The sequence below is a fragment of the Globicephala melas genome, chromosome 7 (assembly GCF_963455315.2).
Source record: "Globicephala melas chromosome 7, mGloMel1.2, whole genome shotgun sequence".
Lineage (NCBI taxonomy): Eukaryota > Metazoa > Chordata > Mammalia > Artiodactyla > Delphinidae > Globicephala > Globicephala melas.
In genome coordinates, this window is record NC_083320.1 from 96,210,834 (window position 1) to 96,235,705 (window position 24,872).

The 24,872-nt window shown below is 41.9% G+C and overlaps 3 pseudogenes; 2 read left to right on the forward strand and 1 right to left on the reverse strand.

Moving 5' to 3' along the window:
• Window positions 1-14,417: 14,417 nt before the first annotated feature.
• On the forward strand, window positions 14,418-14,636 carry LOC115850166 (SNRPN upstream reading frame protein-like; annotated as a pseudogene).
• Window positions 14,637-14,767: 131 nt separating this feature from the next.
• LOC115850165 (small nuclear ribonucleoprotein-associated protein N pseudogene) lies at window positions 14,768-15,533 on the forward strand (annotated as a pseudogene).
• Window positions 15,534-19,696: 4,163 nt separating this feature from the next.
• Window positions 19,697-20,258, reverse strand: LOC115850167 (programmed cell death protein 5 pseudogene; annotated as a pseudogene).
• Between the last annotated feature and the right edge of the window lie 4,614 nt (window positions 20,259-24,872).

Here is a 24,872-nt window from a genome sequence, read left to right on the forward strand (position 1 = left end):
CATTACCTACTTCTGAGCTCTTTTACTTCAAAAATTGTTGACTTTGGAGGAATTACTTGGATCTTGATACTGTTTTAAACCAATAACTATAGATTTATTATCCATATCATCCATTGCATTCATTGTATGTATCCATTTATTCATTGTATCCATTATCTGTGTATGGAGATTATCTCCATAATCTTCTCCAGATAGATTATGAACACCTCATGAACAATATTTACAGATTTATCATCCTTTTTCTGGTACCTATTACACTCATACTCTATTAGGTACTCAAGTATACTTGGGATTAATCCGTTGCGGAGCATGGGCTCTAGGCAAGAGGGCTTCAGTAGTTGCAGCACGAGGGCTCAGTAGCTGTGGCTCGCAGACTCTAGAGCACAGGCTCAGTATTTGTGGCACACAGGCTTAATTGCTCCGCGGCATGTGGGATCTTCCTGGGCCAGGGCTCGAACTCATGTCCCCTGCATTGGCAGGCGGATTCGTAACTACTGCTCCACAAGGGAAGTCTGGAAGGCGGATTCTTTACCACTGGACCATCAAGGAAGTCCCAGGATCAGCGTTTTAAAGAAGCATCCCAGAAATGTTTGAGTGTAGAGGGCCACAGACCATATTTTGAGAAATGATATTTCCCTATGGACACCTTTCCTCTGGCAGCCCTTTTAAATGGCAGCTATGTTCTCTCTGATGCTGCACTGCCTGCAGTCTACCCAGCTTTCAGCTTTCATTGCAGTGAGAACATTCCAGAGACCGACAAAGGATGAACTCCAGGTGTTTCTCCAGTCACCTCTGGGGCTGACTGCATGCAACCAGTACCTCACCTGCTGCCCAACTACAGTGACACCTTCCAGATTTGTGACTCAGCTAGCTCTCCACCATGTTATTCTATGTAGACACCACCCGCCTTTTACAAAGACTCGGACACCCATAAGCCTATAAAAACAAAGGAGTAGGGCTCCAGGACTTCTCCAAGTACAGGCGGTGCCTCCTCACCATACCTGTATATGGACGCATGTTGGATAGTGTTGGTTGGCTCTTGACACCCATTTCTACCCCCTTCTCTGCAGGTGCTGGAAGCCTGGGAACCATATTTCACAGATCCCCTCGACAGCAAGGTTCTGCCAATAAAATGTACTTGTGTGAAATTTGGAAGGTGGAAAGCAGATGGAAATCATTCTTTCCTCCTCTGCAGCAGACTCCATATTCCCCATCTAGTCACCACCCTTGGGGCTTTGGGGCTGCAATGACCTCATCAGTGGTTTCCCAAAGTTTCCTGACTTCTGAGTGGCAGCAGCAGTTTTGAGTCTATGGAAAGCAGCTGTGATGAAGTAACCTGAAGGCTAGTGCTACAATGCCCCCATCCCCAACTTTCACCACCATTAGCCCCTTCAATGCTAAGCACCAACTGTTTGGATATAATCTTTCTCTCTTTCTGGCTTTTTTTTTTTTGCTTGAAATATCTAGAGTGCTTTCTATTTTCTTGTCTATGGTAGTTTTAAAATATATCCGCAAATTCTTTGACTCTTCTTTCCTCAAAAGGTGGCGTCCAAATCCCCTCATCTTGAATGTGAGCTGGAACGAGTGACTGACTTCTAACCATGCTATGTGGCAGAAGTGGTGCTATGTGCCTTCTGAGGCCAGGCCATAAGAGGAATAATAACCTCTGTCTCTCTCTTGGACAGCTCCCTCTGGAGGAAGCCAGCCATCATGTAGTGAGGACAATCAATCAAGTAGCAGGTGGACAGACAGCCCCATGCAGGGAGGAAATGAGGCCTCCCTCTAACAACCAGCACCACCCTGGCAGCCAGGTAAGGGAGTGAACCATCTTGGAAGTGGGCCCTGCAGCCTCAGTCCAGCCGTCAGATGACTGCAGCCCTGGCCGATATCTTGAGGACCTCATGAGAGACCCAGAGCCAGAACTGCCCAAGATATTCCTAAAGGTTTGACACAGAAACTGTGAGCAATAAATGTTTATTGTTGTTTTGAGCCACTATTTTGGTGTGATCTGTTACATACCACCAGATAATCAATACACTGTCTGATTCAGGGGTTGAAACAGACAGACTTGAGACCCTCAATATACTGAACTGGCATATTAATGAATGATGCCCTCGTAACGATTGGGGACTTCGGTCCTGGGCTCCAAGTCTTATCCTCTACCACAATACTTGCCATGCCAACAACCCACAGATTTTCCTGGACACGAAATTCCTCAACCCCCTACTGTGCAAATATACAGTAGGGTTTTATTGTTCGTGGGGGAACTTATAAGCAGAAGAGTAACAGAGTGCACTCAATCCCCCAAGCTTTCAGAGAAGGGGATTAGACCAGACTTACCTGGATTGTGTATCCCATGACGTGTTGAGTTCCCATAGAGGAGGAGACAGCCAGGAGTGCATCACAGTTACAGGGATGGTGAGGCAGGGAACGTCTGTACTACTAAAAATGGCAACTGCTTGGTGACAGAAATGGTCACAGTAGGAGGGGGAGCCTATTTCTCCATTGCTCTCGCTGGTACCTGCTGAGCTAGCTTTTTGCTGAGCTACTGAAAGGGGAAAGGAATGAGTGTCCAGGACTACCCGAATTATTTCTCATCACCTTCTGGATTCCCAACACCTCACTGATCTCCATTCCCAGGTTACATTTGGACCTTATCATCATCTGGAATTTGTCATAAAATATCTTAAAAGTACAATCTTTCATTCTCTGAACATAAGCTCTTGTCCTTTCAGTTCTCACTCATGTGTATCCACCATACATGGTCTTCAGTTGCATCAAAACCTCTGGTCTGGTGCCCCATTTTCTCCCAGTTCCTACTTGGTCTAAACACCCAAGTTGACCTCTCGGCCTCTCTACTTTTAGGCCACCATCAAAGTACTCTTTATAAAACTCGAGCTTGGTCATGTCTCTTCTCTCTTTAAAACATTGTAGTTTGTGCTCTGTTCGCTCAAGGCCATGTGCCTTGACCAGGCCCTTTGGGATTTGTTCTCTGCTCGCCCGCACAGCCTCACCTACTGCCCTTTCCTCCTTGTGCTTCATGCTTGGGAACACCGGACTGCACACGCTTCAAGCCCACCCCAAATTTCATGCCTCTTGCCTCTGTACTGTCCTCCGTCTAGAATGCCTTTCCTTCATTTCATCCTCCCAAGAAACTTCTGTTTGGCTTCCTTCTTCTTCCCCTCCTCTAAGACATCCCTCACATTTACTCCTTTCCAGCCAACCAAGAAGTGAACCACTTCTTGGTACACTGCCATTGTCATGTCAACACACTGTCTTCTATGTATAATATGTCTTCAGGTGTCTGTGCCTTCTCTCAGTCTTAGGGCCCCACAAGAGCAGGGACTTTGTCCTAACCAACTCTTTCCCCAGCACCAGGCACAGTGTCTGGCATATAATCCAGGCCCAGAACAAGTTCTACCTTTTTCATGGACCCTCCCCAGTTTCCTAACCTTCCCTCCTCTAAATCCTACAATTTTCTTCTCTGTATCACTTTTGCCCTAATCATATATGGTCTCATTTATTATCTTTTAAAAAGTGACTCATTTCTCCGACAGATTTCATCGGAATCAAAATTTTCATTCATTTAGTAGCTGTTGGCCTTGTATCTCCCTCTCCCCTTCTATCTCTCAGGTCTCAGTAAGGAGTTGGACTCTGAGCTAGTTTGTCCATCATAAGATGGTGACAGAGGCAGCCCCAGGCGGCCATGTTTTGTACCACCTGACCCTGGGCACCCCTCCTGCTTCTGGGCCACGGCCAGGGATGAGTCCCTGATGCAAGGAGAGACAGCTCACTCACAGGCTGCCCAGGTGAAGTCTCTGGCTCTGGCAAAAACACTGCCCAATCTAGGTCAAGCTGGGCAAAGCAGAATCTTACTCTTGGGAATTTCAATTTACAAATACGGTAGGGTAGCATTTGAGACTAATAAAAAATTGTACAAATCTGTGGTAGTATGATACGAAAAATATTATCTAAGCCTCATTTATGTACTGACTTTGACATAATGGAAATCTCCCAAAATAGGAACCTGGAGGTACCCAGAATCCTGGTCGGCACGCTGGGAAGCCCAGCAGTACAAGGATCTCTACCCCTGGTTTCTCGTCAGCTCCCTGTCTTTGTGATCACCTCTCTTATTGAAATCGGACCCCCACTCATTACAGAGTTTGAGCGGGCATGGGGACCTTCCGCTCTTGTGACCTAATAGTGTAACCAAAGTGCCTAGTACTGTACCTGGTCCATAGCAGGTGCTCAATACACAGCAGCTGCCTCCTTCTCCTCATTATTATCATTGTTATCAACTCTTTGGTGGCAAACACAGCTTATACTTCTCTGCATCCCTGTTGGAGGCTAACAGTTCTGGGCTCCAACCTTAACTCACACTTTTGGACATGGGGCCTTGGGCCCTTGAGCAGATTACCTACATTCTTTAAACCCTGTTTCCTATCTGTCAAACGAGGATAACAAGATATGCTTCCACGGATTGTTGGGCTAAATAAGACCATAAGATGCCTAACCCAGGTCTTGGCACCAAGCAAGCAAGTGGTAAATGTTAGCTGCTGCTGCTTCCTATTGTTAGTAGTATTAGTCATGCGCCTTAAACACAGTAAATACTTGTTGCCTCACTGAAGTCACCACCCAGAGAAAAACACTTGTTTTTCATTCTCAGTAAGAAACTTTGGGAGGTGACTTGGGCAGGCACTGAGAGAACAGATGTCTCTCATGAAGCATCAGCAAACTAATAAATCAGAAGAACTGATGGGCCGTTCACTTTTCTCGGAACCCCACCCAACCGGCAGAACCTTCTGGGCTGTCTCCCAGGCCCACTGATCCTCTGGGGGACCGTGTGCTATCACCCCATGGCTTGCACCGTTCTTCACCTCACATTACTAAACCGCCAGCACTCTCTGTGGTCATTTAGGTACATTATCAAATCGTGTTCATCCAGAATTTCTTTTACTCATTAATGTATTTAACTCTCACTGACTTAATAAATGTGATTAATGACTTTCTTGGCAGGAGCGGAAGAGCCTTTGCACCTTCCTCAGGTGGCACTGTCTTTATATAATCACTTGGAATCATGCAGCCCGGGGCCTGTGCTGGGTGAGGCAGGAGGTGGGTAGGTTTGGTGCTGGGCTGAGCTGTAGGGAGCCGAGCAGCACACAGCTGACCCGCAGTGGGGTCAGGAGAGGCCAGGGCCTGAGGAGGGCCGTCTTGGGCAATGGCTGCTCTCACACGTTCTTCTTTACCCTTTCTGGCACCTCCCTGCTAGTTATCCAAAGGTTGGGATTTTTTTTAAAGAAAAAAAACAACCTAATGGGAATTTTCCACCAGCTTGAAATGGTGGAGAACCCCCTACCAAGACAGGGTACACATTTGTCATGAGTTTGAGAACCTGGAAGAAAAGTCAGGCCTTGGCTCCACAGTGGAGGGAGGCCCAGTGATCCAAATATTCCGGCAACCACAATGACCGTACGAGAGGGGCCAGAAGTAGATGATCCTCTATGGGCAGGAGGTGGAGCATGTTGTAAATAACTGGTACTTGATGAACCAGGAGACAGAGAACCAGGATACATTGTTATTTGATTGAATGATCTACGCCCCTTGAGGATGGTATGTTTTCCAGTTCCCAGGGACGGATGATGCTGGGGAAACAACGCAGGGAAGCCCCTCTTCATCCTTCTACTCATCCTCCTTTGCCCACATTTCCTCTTGTGGAAGTACTGGCTACCATGAAGGATTCTAGTTTCAGCTCTGCTCCTTCTTGCAGGCCCTTGTTATTGGTATATAAATATTCAACTATTTACATTTTAATTCCTTACCACATGGTTAGACTTGGTTATGAATTTATACATTTTAATATGAGAAAAAGAAGTATTTTACAAGCAATGCTGAAAGCCAATATTAAAAAATAAAATCTGCAGGTGGCTTGAGGCAGAACAGCGCTCACTCTGTGGCAGTCTCATCTGCTGTCTCACTTTCCTCACCCGCCTCTTCATCAATCCAATATGCAGCCAGAAGCTTCTCTGCTGGGGCTTTGATGACTTCCCTGGGGTAAGACGAATAATGCCAAGGCTTTTACTTTTGAAAGGAACAATTATAGTTTTCATTATTTCCTCATTTTAGATGAGAATTTTATACTGTCCCCTATCATTTACCCTGCATCCTTATAGAATATCTCATCCTCATCAGAAGACTCCCTGTCGTGTAGCTTTTGTGCCATGTTTTCCTTGCATGTGGCGTTGAGAGGCCTATACGTATTCCTAAGTCAAAGTGGCCGCCTTCTCCCGAAAAAGCCCTCCTAGAACACAGAAAGGGAAATATTAATTCTGCATCTACCCTGCTTTCTCTGGCCACAGTACTTTATCCTCCTCAAATTTACCTGACTCTCACTTTCCCCTGAGCTTCTCTTACGCAGCAGAAATCGAAAAAAGCCCCTTGGAGGAAACACACACAGTTAGTGTTACACGTCATTTTTCATCTCTCTCACAATGTGTTATCTCTGGTTGTATTAGGACTAAATGGGTACCTCAGTCCATAATCACAATGAGCAAAATCACCACAGATCCGGGATCTTGAAAATCATTGCATGCATGCTGTCCTTCCAGAAGTTCTCTGTGTCTGTCCAAATTGGCCCCCCAATGTCTCTGGGGAGACCTCTGCATGTGGCTTAGCATGGAGTATAGGCAGGATAGGTAGGTAATAAGGATCTATTATTATTATTCTCATTTTATTCAGTAGAACATTGAGACCCAGAGGTTGAAATGACCCACTTTTCTCTATAAGAATTTGTCCATGAAGAAAAAGTAGTCCAAGCTGGCAAGGTTCAGTGATATTTATATGTCTAAACATGAGAGTGATAATCATCTGTGCCCATGAGGAATCAAACCTGGGACCTTGACCTCATTAGCACTGAGCTACTAGCTCTTTGGAAATATAAGGCAGTGAATGGTACGAGAGAATTAATGCACATCACAACTGTCTAATGTGTTACTAGCCTGAGAAGGTCCAGGGGCAAATACAGCTCATTCTATGACTACAATATGAGCTATATGTCATTAGGAGCCCTTGGAGAGGATTTATAAAGAAACACATTTTATGTACTTAGAAGCAAACCCACTTTTTTTATTCATTGTTGACTGTTTTTTTTTAACATTGAGGTAATTGATGCTTAGTCTAAAGAAGCTATAAATGTGTTCAAGGCACAGTAGAATAGGATCTGTGGTTCTTCTGGAAGGGTGATAAATCATAGTCACCATTAGCCTGGCTCTCCTTGATCAAAAGGTGTGACAAGTTGAGCTTAGGAAATGAACCACCATTGCCTACTGTGATTATGAATCTGAGGTTTAACAGGCTTTCCTGAATCATCTACAGCTTTAAGAGATATCTCAGTCTGAGGCTTGTGCTATCAAAAAATGTCAATAAAAAGAAATGAAAATGAGCTATTTGTAATGAGGTGGATAGACCTAGAGTCTGTCATACAGAGTGAAGTAAGTCAGAAAGAGAAAGACAAATACCGTATGCTAACACATATATATGGAATTTAAGGAAAAAAATGTCATGAAGAACCTAGGGGTAAGACAGGAATAAAGACACAGACCTACTAGAGAATGGACTTGAGGATATGGGGAGGGAGAAAGGTAAGATGTGACAAAGCGAGAGAGAGGCATGGACATATATATATACACTACCAAACGTAAAATAGACAGCTAGTGGGAAGCAGCCGCATAGCACAGGGAGATCAGCTCGGTGCTTTGTGTCCACCTAGAGGGGTGGGATAGGGAGGGTGGGAGGGAGGGAGACGCAGGAGGGAAGAGATATGGGAACATATGTATATGTATAACTGATTCACTTTGTTATAAAGCAGAAACTAACACACCATTGTAAAGCAATTATACTCCAATAAAGGTGTAAAAAAAATGTCAAAAAGTGAATTGCATAAAAATATCAGGAATATTAACTGTTTCTCCACTTTCTACTGGAGTTAATCTAGCAAAAGGAGGCAGCACACTCCTGTGAACAATTATTCATTTAAGACATATTTCATAAACATTTATTGTGTACCTTGTGTCTGTCAAGCACTTGGGTTAAATGGACACATGTGGTCCTTTTTCTCAAAAATCTTACTATCTGTATTGGAGTGGGTAAAATAATAAATAGTACAAGAAGACAGGCAGACATTAGATCGAATCCTCTCATCTGAAAATGTTAAAATTTATGCTCTTAGTTTCATTATCTTTAAATAGGTAAATATTACCTCTTATAGAAATAAAGTTAAAGAGACCATGTCTCTAGAGTGCCTATCATGTGACAAAAATTAGGATGTCAGGAGTTTTAGCATTTTTCCTGTGTTCTACCATTTTTTCTTGACAAATTACCCTTCTCTTCTTTCTCCCTCGTAACTGATCAAGAACTGAAGGCAAAACTTACTTTATTAGGGGACAGTTCACCCTGCCTAGATTCTCCTGTATTCTCCCCGTACTAGGTAGGACTCACTGACTGAGGCAGGATGCTGGGATGGAGCATAGACTAGTCCATCTTGGAGGAAATAAACATTTTTCCCTCAAAGGAAAAGAATCACCTTAAACCTAGGGAACACTAATGCATATGCTTTTTATTTATTTTTTTCCCATTATGGTTTATTATAGGATGTTGAATACAGTTCCCTGTGCTATACAATAGGACCTTGCTGTTTATGCATTCTATATATATTAGTTTCCATCTGCTAGACCCAAACTCCCAATCCAACCCCTCCCTGGCCCCCTCCTCCTTGGCAACCACAAGTCTGTTCTCTCTATGTCTGTGAGTCTTTTTCTCTTTCGTAGATAAGTTCATTTGTGTCATATTTTAGATTCCACATATAAGTGATATCATATGGAATTTGTCTCTTTCTGGCTTAACGTCACTTCGTATGATAATCTCTATGTCCATCCATGTAGCTGCAAATGGCATTATTTCAGTCTTCTTTATGGCAGAGTAATACTCCAGTGTGTGTGTGTGTGTGTGTGTGTGTGTGTGTGTGTGTGTGTGTATCTTCTTTATCCATTCATCTGTTGATGTACATTTAGGTTGTCTCTGTGTCTTGGCTATTGTAAATAGTGCTGCTATGAACATAGGGGCGCATGTATCTTTACGAATTATAGTTTTGTCTGGATATAATGCATATGCTTTTTAAATCCAGGAGAAAATATTTACCATTATCTAGCCCAGGTGTGCATTAGAATCACCTTGAGGACCTGGTTAAAATATGTGTAAAAACTCTGATGTAGTAAATCTCAGTTGGGCTTTTCTGTTTAAAAAATTGTTCAAAGGTAAATAAGAGTATGTTAATAGGATATTTACAATTTCTAAGAAAGGCTAAAAGAAAATGGAGACCAAGATGTGGTAACATTCAGAGATAGTTGAAGAAATGGAGTCACCTTGTAGAGAAATTGTGGTCCTTGTGCACTGTTTGTGGAAATATAAAATGGTGCAGCTGCCATGGAAAACAGTATAACAGTTCACCCCAAATTAAGAATGTAATTACTATATGATTCAGCAATCCCACTTCTGTGTATATACCTAACAGGATTGAAAGCAGGGTCTCAAAGAGGTGTTTGCACAACATGTTCATAGCAGCGTTATACATAATTGCCAAAAAGTTGGCACAATCAAGGTGTCCGTTGATGGATGAATGAATAAACAAAATGTGGTGTGTACATACAATGGCGTATTATTCAGCCTTAAAAAAGAGGGGAATTCTAATGCACGCTACAACATGGATGAACCTTGAGGACATTCTGCTAAGTGAAATAAGACAGATGCAAAAAGACAAATGCTGTGTGATTCCATTTCTATGAAGTACCTAGAGTAAAAAAATTCATAGAGAAAGAAAGGAGGTTAGTTGCCAGTGACTCAGGGGAAGGGGAAATGAGTTGTTTAATGGGTGTAGCATTTCAGTTTTGCAAGATGAATAGAAATTTTGAGATTGCTTGTCCCAAAATGTGAGTGTACTTAACACTACTGAACTGTATTAACCTCAAAATGGTAAAGATGGTAAATTTTATCTTATGTATATTTCACCACACTTTAAAATAACTGATAAAGAGAAATCATCCTCATTATATATATCACAATTATGTCAGACTAATTCATCACAAAGGTATTTTAATATCTATAATTTTGGTTATAAATTTCGGGGTAGCGAGTTTATTTTATTTTTAATTTTTTTAACATCTTTATTGGAGTATAATTGTTTACAATGGTGTGTTAGTTTCTGCTTTATAACCAAGTGAATCAGCTATACATATACATATATCCCCATATCTCCTCTCTCTTGCATCTCCCTCCCACCCTCCCTATCCCACCCCTCTAGGTGGACACAAAGCACAGAGCCGATCTCCCTGTGCTATGTGGCTGCTTCCCACTAGCTATCTATTTTACATTTGGTGGTGTATATATGTCCATGCCACTCTCTCACTTCGTCCCAGCTTACCCTTCCCCCTCTCCATGTCCTCAAGTCCATTCTCTACGTCTGGGTCTTTATTCCTGTCCTGACCCTAAGTTCACCAGAACCTGTTTTTCTTTTTAGATTCCATATATATGTGTTAGCATATGGTATTGTTTTTTCTCTTTCTGACTTACTTCACTCTGTATGACAGACTCTAGGTCCATCCACCTCACTACAAAAAACTCAATTTCGTTTCTTTTTATGGCTGGATTATATTCCATTGTATATATGTGCCACATCTTCTTTATCCATTCATCTGTCGATGGACACTTAGGTTGCTTCCATGTTCTGGTTTTTGTAAATAGTGCTGCAATGAACATCGTGGTACGTGACTCTTTTTTAAGTATGGTTTTCTCAGGGTATATGCCCAGTAGTGGGATTGCTGGGTCATATGGTAGCTCTGTTTTTAATTTTTTAAGGAACCTCCATACTGTTTTCCATAGCGGCTGTATCAATTTACATTCCCACTAACAGTGCAGGAGGGTTCCCTTTTCTCCACACCCTCTCCAGAATTTATTGTTTGTAGAGTTTTTGATGATGGCCAATCTGACTTGTGTGAGGTGATACCTCATTGTACTTTTGATTTGCATTTCACTAATGATTAGTGATGTTGAGCATCCTTTCATGTGTTTGTTGGCAATCTGTATATCTTCTTTGGAGAAATGTCTATTTATGTCTTCTGCCCATTTTTGGATTGAGTTTTTTGATATTGAGCTGCATGAGTTGCTTGTATATTTTGGAGATTAATCCTATGTCAGTTGCTTCATCTGCAAATATTTTCTCCCATTCTGATGGAGAATGTTTATGTTTTCGTCTTGTTTATGGTTTGCTTTGCTGTGTAAAAGCATTTAAGTTTCATTAGGTCCCATTTGTTTATTTTTGTTTTTATTTCCATTTCTCTAGGAGGTGGATCAAAAAGGATTTTGGTGTGATTTATGTCACAGAGTGTTCTCCCTATGTTTTCCTCTTAGAGTTTTATAGTGTCTGGCCTTACATTTAGGTCTTTAATCCATTTTGAGTTTATTTTTGTGTATGGTGTTAGGGAGTGTTATAATTTCATTCTTGTACATGTAGCTGTCCAGTTTTCCTAGCACCACTTATTGAAGAGGCTGTCTTTTCTCCATTGTGTACTCTTGCCTCCTTTATCAAAAATAAGGTGACCATATGTGTGTGGATTTATCTCTGAGATTTCTATCCTGTTCCTTTGATCTATATGTCTGTTTTTGTGCCAGTACCATACTATCTTGATTACTGTAGCTTTGTCGTATAGTCTGAAGTCAGAGAGTCTGATTCCTTGGCTCTGTTTTTCTTTCTCAAGATTGCTTTGGCTTTTCGGGGTCTTTTGTGTTTCCATACAAATTGTGAGTTTTTTTGTTCTAGTTCTGTGAAAAATGCCAGTGGTAGTTTGATAGGGCTTGCATTGAATCTGTAGATTGCTTTGGGTAGTATAGTCATTTTTACAATATTGATTCTTCCAATCCAAGAACATGGTATATCTCTCCATCTGTTTATATAATCTTTAATTCCTTCCATCAGTGTCTTATAGTTTTCTGCATACAAGTCTTGTGCCTCTTTAGGAGGTTTATTCTTAGGTATTTTATTCTTTCTGTTGCAATGTTAAAGGGAGTGTTTCCTTAATTTCTCTTTCCAATTTTTCATCATTAGTGTATAGGAATGCAAGAGATTTCTGTGCATTAATTTTGTAACCTGCTACTTTACTGAATTCATTGATTAGCTCTAGTAGTTTTCTGGTAACATCTTTAGGATTACCTATGTATAGTATCATGTCATCTGCCAACAGTGACAGTTTTACTTCTTCTTTTCCAATTTGGATTCCTTTTATTTCTTTTTCTTCTCTGATTGCAGTGGCTAGGACTTCCAAAACTGTTTTGAATAACAGTGGTGAGAGTGGGCAACCTTGTGTTGTTCCTGATCTGAGAGGGAATGTTTTCAGTTTTTCGTCATTGAGAATGATGTTGGCTGTGGGTTTGTCATATATGGCCTGTATTATGTTGATGTAAGTTCCCTCTATGCCTATTTTCTGGAGGGTTTTTATCATAAATGGGTGTTGAATTTTGTCGAAAGTTTTTCCTGCATCTATTGAGATGATCATATGGTTTTTCTCCTTCAATGTTTTAATATGGTTTATCACATTGATTGATTTGCATATATTGAAGAATCCTTGCATTCCTGGGATAAACCCCACTTGATCATGGTGTATGATCCTTTTAATGTGCTGCTGGATTCTGTTTCCTAGTCTTTTGTTGAGGATTTTTGCATCTATGTTCATCGGTGATATTGGCCTGTAGTTTTCTTTTTTTGTGACATCTTTGTCTAGTTTTGGTATCAGGGTGATGATGGCCTTGTAGAATGAGTTTGGGAGTGTTCCTCCCTTTGTTATATTTTGGAAGTTTGATAAGGATAGGTGTTAGCTCTTCCCTAAATATTTGATAGAATACTTTTAATGTTTTAAGTATAGTTGATATACCATGTTGTGCTAATTTCTGCTGTACAGTGAAGTGACTCAGTTATACACATATATACATTCTCTTTTTATATTCTGTTCCATTAGCCTTTATCCCAGGCGATTAGATATAGTTTCCTGTGCTATACAGTAGGACCTTCTTTTTTATCCATTCTGAATGTAATAGTTTGCATCTACTAACCCAGAACTCCCAGTCCATCCCTCTCTCTCTCCCCCCATCCCCTTGGCAACCACAAGTGTGTTCCCTTTTACTGTGAGTCTGTTTTGTAGATAGGTTCATTTTTGCCATATTTTACATTCCACATATAAGCGATATCACATGTTATTTGTCTTTCTCTTTCTGACTTGCTTCACTTAGCATGATAATTTCTAGTTGCATCCATGTTGCTGCAAATGGTATTATTTCCTTATTTTTTTATGGCTGAGTCTTATTCCATTGTATATATGTACCACATCTTCTTTACCCATTTATCGGTCGATGGTCACGTAGGTTGCTTCCATGTTTTGGCTATTGTGAATAGTGCTGCTATAAACATAGGGGTGCATGTATCTTTTTGAATTATAGTTTTGTCTGGGTATATGCCCAGGAGTAGAATTGCTGGATCATATGGCAGTTTTACTTTTAGTTTTCTGAGGAACCTCCATACTGTTTTCCATAGTAGCTACACCAACATACATTCCCACCAACAGTGTAGGAGGGTTCTTGGGGCAGCTAGTTTAAATAGAGATTATCCTGTTGTTGCAGAGATATCCACATGCAAAAGAGAATTTACTGTTTTATAATTTTAATACCAATCCAATAAGATGAATTTATTGCATATTCACAGCGTTTCATAACCTTTAGTCATTGGGAGAAAGGATAAAAATGAATATCAAAAAGGTGACTACCTGACTGTATTCTAAGGGTTTTTATATAGTGAAGTCATAGCTCATAACACATTAAGGGAATTGACACAGTTGCTTTGTAAAGTCAGACATTCTGGAATTGTTCTAGAATAAATCTTAGCTGAAAATTAACTCAAGAAATTCAGAGCACTGACACCAGTAAGAAAGGAGAATGAGCTTTCCAGCAACATACTAGGTCAGTTGGATCTACTATAATTGTTCTTAAATGCTCACCTAGCAGTTGCTTTAGCAATATACTTCTCCAGGGGAAAAATGGCCAAGCAGGAAAACCTGAGTGTCCTCAGCTATTTCTCAGCAGTGATGTAAGTCTTTTAAATCAGATCTGTCGAGTTTCACGTTCCTACCTCTGAAGCTGTTGGGGATGGCCTAGAGAAAGGCAAGTTGAAAGGCAGCTATCGAAAGTGGGTTCAGGGGGGTGGCCACACATGTGCAGCCTGAGCCGGGTGATTGGATGGTGCTGCCGTGGCAGGAGCAGTGCAGAGTGGGGTGGCCGCTGAAGGTGCCTGACCTGTTTTGTTCTGTTCTGAGGCCAGCGGTGTGATGGAGCAGGCCAGGGACCATATACACCTGAGATAGACTGTGGAACAGCACGTACCAGAGGTAGAAGTCCCAGTCAAACATAGAAGGATAGCCTCACTGAGCAACCAAGAGTGTCACCTGTACCCGAGGCGATCTCAGCAGCAGCAGCAAGTCCCTGTGGTGGATTTCCATGCAGAATTGAGACAGGCATTCTAAGCTGAGATACCAAGAGGTGGTTAAAGCAGTATTGGAACACCCAGGTAGCTGATTTCAAGAGAAAACAAACAAACAAAATAAAAACAGGCTCTATCTGCTGTTTGAAGCTTCTGCCCCAGCTTGCATTGTTTGGTGGAGAACCTTCGACTTACCTTAATCTGTAGCCTTCCCTTAGGTCTTAAGGATCCTGAAACTTTCCTGTGGACATTGGATTTGGTGGAGCAGCAATCATGACTGTGGGGAAGAGCAGCAAGATGCTGCAGCACATTGACTATAGGATGAGATGTGTCCTGCAAGATGATTGGATCTTCACTGGCACCTTTAAGGCTTTTGACAAGCATACGAACTTGATGCTCTGTGATTGTGATGAGTTCAGGAAGATCAAGCCAAAGAATTCCAAGCAGCCAGAGCGTGAAGAAAAGCGGGCTTTGGATCTGGTGTTGCTGTGCCAGGAGAACTTGGTTTCCATGACTGTGGAGGGACCACCCCCCAAAGATACTGGCATTGCTTGGATATCACTTGCTGGAGGTGGAGGAGGCCCTGAGGTCAGCAGAGCAGCTGGCAGAGGTGTTCCACCTGGTGTTCCAATTCCCCAGGCTCCTGCCCTGTCTGAGGGGTTGGGGGTGAGGCATCCCAACAGGTAATGACCCTACAGGGAAGAGGCACTGTAGCAGCTGCTGCAGGTGCTGCTACTGCCAGCACTGCTGGAGCCCCAGCTCAGTAACCACCAGGACAGGGGACTGTCCCCACACCTGTTGGTTGAGCAACCCTACCTCCAGGAATTATGGCTCCTGCACCTGGTATGGGACCACCCATGGGCCCACCAATTAGGCTTCCCCTACTTGAGGGACTCCAATAGGCATGCCCCCTCCAGGAATGAGACCCCCTTCTCCAGGAATAAGAAGTCCACCTCCACCATGAATGTGGCCACAAGACCCTAGGATACTATTGATCCTTCTTAGTCACATTTTTCCTGCAGTGCATCTTGTGGAATGTGTGTAGTGTTTGTGAGCTTTTGTCCCCTCTGCTGCATTAATATCAGCTAATAAATGCATAGAGCAATAAAGAAAAGTGGGTTCAAAAGGAGGTAGATGAACTTCATCTAGAAATTTCAGAGATTGATTGGGGATTGAGACAACTATCAAGAGGAAAGGTGTGGACCCAAACAGAGAACCAATACTGGCAAAATTAAGGGGAAGTAGGTCAGAGGAGACAAATAATGCGAGATAACAACGCACAAATAACATTTATGAACCATAGACTACATCCCAGGCACTCTTCTAATCACTTTACTTGTATTAACTCAGTGAATCCTTTCAACAACTTTATGTGATAGGTACTTACATTATTCCCCAATGTCTTACCTCGTATCATCCCAAAAGGAGACCTGGGGACAAGGATTTGGATTCAATCCCCGGGCAATGATATCAGGTGCTCTGTCTTCTATGAGAGAGTGGAGAAGTCAGTCAAGGAAGGGAGGAAAACCAAATAAGTTCTGTTAATTAGTGGTGTCTGCCATGGGCAACCAGGGCTCCAAATGCCAATGGAAATGCTGTATAGAATATGCCTCAGCATTGTTCCACTGAGGGACAGGGAAGCGTTAGATTTTATCCGCCAGCTCCTACCTTTCATTAGTTGAGGATTGCTTCTGAGGCATTAATTCCTAGGCACTGTCATGTTATCATATTCCAAGACATCATCAGGAAGAGAAGCAGTCTTTGATATATAAGGAGCTGCAGATGGTGTCAGAGCAATGACAGCATCTGCTTCACTGAGTTTGCATATGAGGAACATGGGACACAAAATTAACATCATTCAGTTTGGATTTATTCTAGAAATAATGACCATTGACTGAAGCTAGGTTTCTATATTCTGCCTGTGTTTACATGGGTAACTCAGTGCAGCTAAAGCTGATGAAACAGACAAGAATAGAAAGACATCTTACACATGAAATCCATAGCTAACAGTGAGACACAGTTCATTGGTTCATTCATTTATTCAATCATTTGTACTTTCATCCAAATATTTACTAAGTGCCAGTGTTGAGTTTAGTAGTGTTTGTGCACTGGGGATGGGGTAGGGAGAGGGATATAAGGAGAACAATTATGACAAGATTTCTGTTGTCATGCAGTTGGCATGTTATTGGAGAGACAAAATAAATAATTTCAAATGATAATACGTTGAATAAAATAGACATCTACGTGACTAATTACAATGCTAATAGTTACTCAGAGCACCAGCAACTTGCCATAATTGCCAAAGAAAAAGTAAACATCCACTTCTTACCAGAATTAAACTCCTAAATATGATACTGAGGACTGTGTAGTTAGCAGGTGGATGGCGGTACAGCAAAGGAGCGGTGGATAAAGAAATTGGAAACACATTGCCAGCAGGGCTTGGTGCATGCCTGCCCTGATTAGAATGATGAATTGTGATGTTTTGAAAGGAAGAAAATGGTTGTGTATACTATCCTATATTTAACTTTGCATAAAAGATTAAAAGCATATCATCACATATTCTGTATCATTCATTTTAGTAGGCTGAGTGTGTGCTCAAATATGTGATAACTCTAGATCAGGGATTAAGAACTTCTTCAGGACATGCTTTTTTTTTTTTTTTTTGGCCACTGCTCGACTTGCCAGATCTTAGTTCCCCGACCTGCCCTCGGTAGTGAAAGTGTGGAGTCCTAACCACCGGACCGGCAGGGAATTCCCAGGGCATGCTTCTTTCTATGGAATGTACTTCGAGTTACATGCTGTAGGTCACCCTTGGAGACTAGTCTGTCGTGGGATATCTGTAATCAAAGTCTGCTCATGCATTCTCTCATTCCTTTAGTTTAATCTTTATTCTCACATTTACTGAGTGCCTTATCGGGCAGGTGCAGTTTGGGGCACTGAATTGAGCAGGAGAGACGTGGTAACTGGAGCGCATATTCTAGTGGGGGAACCTGACAACAAGTAAACAAGAAACTGATCAACAAAAATGTTAACAACCCTTTCGATTCGGCCCCAGCAGGGTCCTCCAGCCCAGTGTCATTGGAGCCAAATAGAATGATATACTGAGTTCGGTTCAGAAGCAAAGGAAAGTTTTATTCTTTGATCAAAAAATGGAGAGGTGCGAGCTCGCACTCTCCCCATAGGCAGTGGGCAGGGCTGCTAGGGCTCTCCTAGCGGGGAGGGGCGCCGAGTTCTCGCGGGTCTGGCGCAGGCGTATTGCTCACACTCCAGGTCACGGTGTCACGCACAGCGTCTCCGCACACGGGCCCGCCGCCCCCATCTTGAATCGCAGTGCAGTGCGTCGAGCCTCTGCGTGGAGCTGTGGTGTCAGGCGCGGCTGTGTGGCTCTAGGAGCTCTGGTCCAAAGGGCTGGGTACAGGGCCTCTGCGTGTGGCAGCCTATGGGCAGGTGAAACTAGAATAAGCACAAAGGAGAAGAAAAAAAAAGGTTAGACACTATTACCCAGCTTCTATTTTTATTTCCTGGGAATTGTTAATGGGCTTTACCGGTGGCAAATCCCTCCTCTGCCTTTTGTCCTGCTCTTCATTCTCGAGGGGCGCTGAAGGGCGCAAGTTCATTTTCTGTAACTACTGCCTCCTGATTTCGGGCGTCGTCATAACCCGGGGTAGAGGAGCAGAACGTCCCAGCTCCCTTTAGCTATGTATGTCACCAGGCTTTGGCTCTAACTGTTCGTATCCCTGAGTGAGACAATTTAACCTTTTGGCGACAGAGGATGTTACCGACTTAGACGTGAGGCCCCCCCTCTTGGGGTCCTAGCTGAACCGAAGTCCCCCGGCTCGGTCAGGGTGTTCTTTCCCCCTCAGGTTCGTGCTGCCAATAATGAAACTGAGTTTGGCTCAAGCAAGACCGGGTTTTATTCAATGGCCAGGGAATGGAGAAGGGTAGCTCATGCTCTAAAGGCACATTATTCCTGAAAGGAGGAAAGTGCGTCATCAGAAATTGGGGAAAAGGATAGAGATTTCCAGGAACAGCCCGGGTATGCGCAGTCCCTCAGGCCCTCTTGCACACGCAAGGCCCTCTTGCACATGCACAAACTGTGTCTAGCAGAGTACAAATGCCCCTTTCGGTGGAGATCGTAGTGTGGTAATGAAGTAAAGGTAACTTTCAGACACCTCCAGATTTCATCTGCGCAGGTGTGTTCCTGTGGTCAATTCAGAGCCGGTTTGGGGCAGTTGACCACTGTATATCTCTCAAAACATATACCTCTCAAAGCACAGCTGCAAAACATCTCTGCCAAACACCAGGTGCTTTTGAAACAAACACAGAAATGAATCTGGGCAAGTGTTGTTCAGCTCTCAGGAGTTGGTATGGAAACACAGAGATAAATGAGGGGAAGGAAAGTGGTGACCTTTATTTTGCCTGCTATCTTGGATCTAGCCAGTTTGGTCTGGTTTTGTTGTGGGCTTTTGTGGCATCCTGTTGATAGACCACAACTAGCTTCTATAGTTAAAAGCAGTTTCTGCACCCAGGGCCTGGGCCGCATAGCATGGGTGACAAGGACACCAGTCAAGTCAAGGTACATGGCCGACATATTAGCAAGAGCAGCATGTCTCAACTATCTGACTGATTATACTTTTCATGCCAGGAGTTACCATGACCTCAACTAACCAATTATATAGGGCTTTCCTCCCATAGTGAGTTTCTTGATGAGTCTCCCTGATGGCTTGACAAGCTGCAGTTGGGGAAAGAAGTATGGTTCTTGTTCATTAACTAGCTACCCATGGCCTCCTACATCTCTAATGAAGCCCCGTTTTTGCACTTTGTCTAATTCTTCCTTTATGCAGATTGGGGAATAATTGGATGGATCTGGCCTTCGAGGTATGAGGGGTAGTTGCCAAGTTACTGGTTCCCTGGCCACCCTTTTGGCAATCACATCTGCCTTGTTGTTTCCCTCTGCATCCCCCTTTTGCCGACCCCTACAATGAGTTACTACCACCTTTTTTGGAAGCTGTACTACTTCTTTTTTATTATTTTTTTAATTTTGCATAACAAGTTTATTTCTAAAAGGCATATAGACAATAAACAAAGTAAACATCCCATCAAGATCTTAACTTCTGCCAAGTGTTATCTGTCCTAAAATTGCTCCATTAAGTCCCAGTGTCTAGACGTCTTAAATTCAATAATCGTCATCTTCATCAGAGTCCATTACTTTTCTTCTGTTGAATTTAACTGTTGTTTTCTTTTCTGTTTGTTGGTTTACTTTTTCGAGGATTTCTATTAAACCTTGTTCTGATACCTTGCCACTTAGTTGTCCATACCGTGCTATCTGTATAAGGTAATTCTCTACTGTTTTAGTTTTCTCAGGCTTTACAAGTGCTAAGTTACTTAATCGGGCCCGGGCAGATGGATCCAGAACTTGGGCTAAGATACTGTTTCTCATTTCTGCTTCCCTATGCTTTGCTTCCTGTTGTGCTACATCGCCAGGGTCCCCGTGCTTCGCCTGCAGCTCGGCCCGCCTGTGCTTCCTCAGCGCCTCAAGCTCCTCCTCTGCCACAGTGTGGCCGTCTGGAGCGAGCAGCCGCGGCCACGCTCCAGCCCACTCAGAGAGACCTCTGGGAAGCTGTACTACTTCTAAGAGCTTCAGTATGCTTAAGCCACGTTCCAGCTGTTCGTTCTCCTCAGTAAGCATACCTCTTTCCTTCCAAATAGCCCCATGTGCATGGAGGATGGCATATGCGTACTGGGAATCTGTGTAAACATTGAAGATCCTCCCAGTCCTGAACTCTAAGGCTTTTGGACAGAAGTCCCTGGAGGGTAGCCCTCTTGCTTCTGTGACTTGGGTCCAGGAGGTTACAGTGTATCCTGCCAGACGTCTCCCCCTCTCATAAAACTGCGCCTGTTTGTGACCCATTCCTTTTTGGCATCTGGAAGAGGCTCACTTCCTAGCTTGGGGCAACTGGAATAGATGGCGTCTGTGGTTTCTATACAGTCATGCTCCAGGGACCCCATTTCTGTGGGTATCAGGGTGGCAGGATTTAGTGCGTGACAGGTTATTACGATAGCCACTGGATTGTCTAAAAGCATAGTCTGAACTTGAGTCGACCTTCCAGGGGATAGCCATTCTGTTCCCTTAGAACTTACTAAAATGTGAATCTGCTGTGGAGTCCATATAGTGAGTGGCTGACCAAACATTAACTTTTCAGCCTCCTTTATCAGGGCTGCAGTAGCTTCCTCAGCCCGAAGGCAAGGAGGCCATCCCTTTGTGGCTTGACCTAATTGTTTAGAGAAATAAGCAACCACCCGAGTAAGGGTCCCACGTTTTGACCTAATACCCCAAGGAGATCCTCCTTCTCTCATGAATGTAAAGGTCAAAGGGTTGAACTAAATCTGGTGGGGGGGCTAGGGCAGGGGCCTGAAGTAATTGCTTTTTCCATTCTTGAAAGGCCCCTTCACTTTCTGAATTCCATTCAAAACGATCATCATCCTTTCCTTTGAACTTTTCATATAGAGGCCTAGCTAATGGACCATAGTTAGGGATCCAGATGTGGCAAAACCTGGCCATCCCTGGGAAACCCTTAAGTTGTCTTCTAGCTTTAGGAGAAGGTGAGGCTGCAAATGGCTTCTTTCCTTTCCTGGGGTAGGCTTCTCTGACCTTCTGTGAGAATGAAGCCTGAGTGGGTCACCCTAGTTTGTGCTATTTGAGCCTTTTTCTTGGACACCTCATATCCTTTATTGGCTAGGTGTTTCAGGATGGTTCAGAGCCTTCCTTAATAAGCCTGGCGATCAGAATGTTGTCTACATAGTGGAGGAAGGTTCCCTCCTCCAGATGTCGATCTTTCAGGTCTTTAGCTAAAGTTTCTCCAAAGATGGTGGGGGAATTTTTGAACCTTTGGGGCAGGACTGTCCAGCAGTATTTTTTTTTTTACGTGTTCGGGTCCTGCCACTGAAAAGCAAAACTTTCTTGTGAGTCTGGGGCTAATGGAATACAGAAGAAGTCATCTTTTAAATCGAATACAGAATACCAGGACTTGGGGGAAATAGAGTGGCCTGCAGGGTGTAAGGGTTAGGGAGGACTGGATGTATATCCTTGGGGGCTTCATTGACTGCCCTGAGGTCCTACACCATCTGATACTCCCCATTGGGTTTCCTTACAGGGAGGATGGGTGGTATGACAGGCTTATTAGCTTGGTCTAATTAGGTCCTGGTCGTTTAGGCCCTGTATAACAGGGGCAGTGTCCAGAAGGCCTCCTGATTGATAGGGTACTGTTTTCTGTTGGGTCATGTGTGTCCTGGTTTTTGATGAACTATCATGGGACTGGCTCCTACAGCTTGTCCTACCCATCCCTAGGCTCATACCTTGGGATTTACTCCATGGAGGTCAACTTGCTCTTTGTGGGGAGGTTTGTTCTCAGCTGTTAACATTAGCAGATTCTTGGGAGTGTACTAATTCTTAGAGATTCTTAATACTTCACTAAGTAATGAGATGTAACATAGAGGGGTTTTAAAAGAACTATTTCAATAAAAAAAGTTTCCTTTCATAAGATATTGAGAAAATCCTGATTAAAAAATGAACATATTTTTGACCTTACAAATATACTTCTGGGAATATTTTCTGAAGATATATGTGTAAAGATTCAGACACAAAAGTTTTTTGGGTTTTTTTTATGCTTCTTTCCTTTTTATTATATCAACATGCCAAGCATACTCCCTTTTCTACCTCTTGTTTTACTGAATCTGGAAGGCTTGTCGCCCAGATTTCCACTGGGCCAATGCCATACCGTCATTCAGATCCCTGTTCAAAGGTCTTCCTATCATAGAGACCATCTACTACTTCTTGTCACTCTTTGTCTTCTTAACCTGCTTTATTATGATTATTATAGTTTTATTGTAAGACTTAATCACCAGCTGTTATATTTATTTGTGTGCATTGTTTTTCTTGTCTGTCTTTATCCCTCAGTCCCAGAAATATAAGCTCTGTGAGAACAGAGGCTTTGTATTCCCAATCTGGGACAAGGTAGATATAAGCAGTGAACACATATTCCGTAAATAATCCTTTAACAAATAAATAACATAAACAAAACAAGCTAAATGTCCATCAGTAGGTTATTCACCAGTGCATTAGGTAGCCATATACTGAAACTCTATGCAGCCTTTAAAATGGCATTTTTAGAAAAAAATATATGTATATATATTTTTTAATGTGGTAAAATGTTCATAATAGAGTGTAAGAAAATGTATAGTTTGCAAAGCAGGCCTTTCACTGTCCAGTATTATTCTCTCTCTTCCTCTCTCTCTCTTTCTGCATATACGTAGCATCTTTGTGTGTTTTTATGTGCATATGAAAAAAGAAAATGTTAATGTTAATTATTTCTGAGTGGAGAGAAATCAGTTTAATTTGTTCTTTGAATTTTCTATGCATTTTTAAACTTTGTTCCTTCTGTTTCTATTTTTTAACAAGTTTTTGGGTGTGTGTGTGTGTACAGAAAATCCAAAGTAATAAAGGCATTTTTAATCCCCAAATAGATGAAGCACTTGTGTTGAGCATTGCAGATTTTGGGGGATTTGCTAGTTTGTCTCTCCGGAGTGACCCATATTGACTAAATTTCAAAGTTGTCATTGGATTGTTACCTGTTATCTCTAATATCTTTATATAAGCAGCCAGTGACTTAATGCTTAATTCAAGAATTTGGTAGAGTTTCTATGTGCAAAGGTATACAGTAATATATTGCAGTGATATTTTAGCATCCTAAATACACACTTTTAAAATCGACCCCTACTATACGTTTTTAAACAAATGATAGTTTAATGTAAATAGCAAACTTTGTCTTCTGTTTTTAATGTGGCTTTTGAGTTTTGGTTGCTTACTTTCCTCTTTTCTCTGGCAAATTTAATGTTACTACTGTTACAAAAAGAACCTATTTATCCCTTCAGTCTTTTGATAAGCCTGAGATCCTTAGAGACAGTATTTACAAGAAAGTTATGGTGCTACTGCTATGAGAGTCTAAAAGGGTAATTTTATGATAATAATGCTCCATATAAATGACAGTCCTTAGGCAATCTCTTAGTATTTCCCCCAATATGGATCAGCCCATGAACTTCTGAGAAAGATTAAAAATACATTTTAAACTTCTTTAAACTTTTTAAATCTTAAATTCAATGCTTAACTCTTTTAAATGTGTGACACCATCCATCACAATTTATATTTAGACATATAATAATGTATAATCTCAGCTCACTGTCCACTTGTAAAAATGGGACTAGACTTGGAGAAATAAGCAATTTCCCAACAGAAAATTGGAAATTCTGCCAGCCAGTTCCAGGTGACCTGCCATCAATCAGTGTTAAATTCTCTGGGGTTATTGTTGAAGGGTATTGCTATTAGTGAAGGGCTTCACTGGTGACTAATGATATATAACAAACTGAGGAACTATAGAAACCCCCCGAATGTGTAATTGTCTGGCAACTTTCAGTGGAAACCTTTACTAGCAATTGAGAAAGTGAGATTTTTATAACCTCCTTGTAGTTCGCTTATTAAAATATCTGCTTTTAGAGAAATAGGTGAAATGATTATGCCATGCAATTAAATTAAATTAACTGACAAAATATTTCTTTATGACTAAACTGTTTACAGTGTAGGCATATGGAATATGTGGTATCATTTAGAATATGTGCGAATGTGACAATTATTCTGATTCTGAAGTTAAATAAGAAGTCTCAGTTTGTAATAAAATCTCCTTGTTTGGTATTATTAAGCAATTATGATTAATGTCTGAAATGTAATGTTCCATGGTTATAATTTCCTTGTTTCCTTAAGTGAGTACATTAGGAATTCATTAAAAATGCAAGCCTTTTAGATACCTGCAAACTATAAATTCAGTGAGGACTTTCTGGAGGTAAGGAAGTATTTTTGAATAAGAAACCATGACTGGGGTGAACCAACAGCTGGCAGATAATCATGATGGATTTCTAGTCCTGCAGTGCAGAGATAGACAAATTAATTTGTTCTTTGATGTCAAAAATCAAATCCATTCTGATGTAAAAATCTAATTGCAAGACATATCTTCCATTCCTCCAACTCTTAACTATAAAGGCTGAAGCAGGTAAGGCCTCAAACTTACAAAAGTGGCTAATGCTGATGGATAAGCCATAGATATATGAAGGCAGCTAAGAATCTGATGTTCTCAAAAAGCAGTTTGTCTTAAAGTGGTGAAAATTGTAAAATCAATTGATTACTTGATCAATCAATCCAGCGTTCCTGGAGTACCTGCCTCACCAGATGGTTGTGAAAAGTAGATGAAATGAA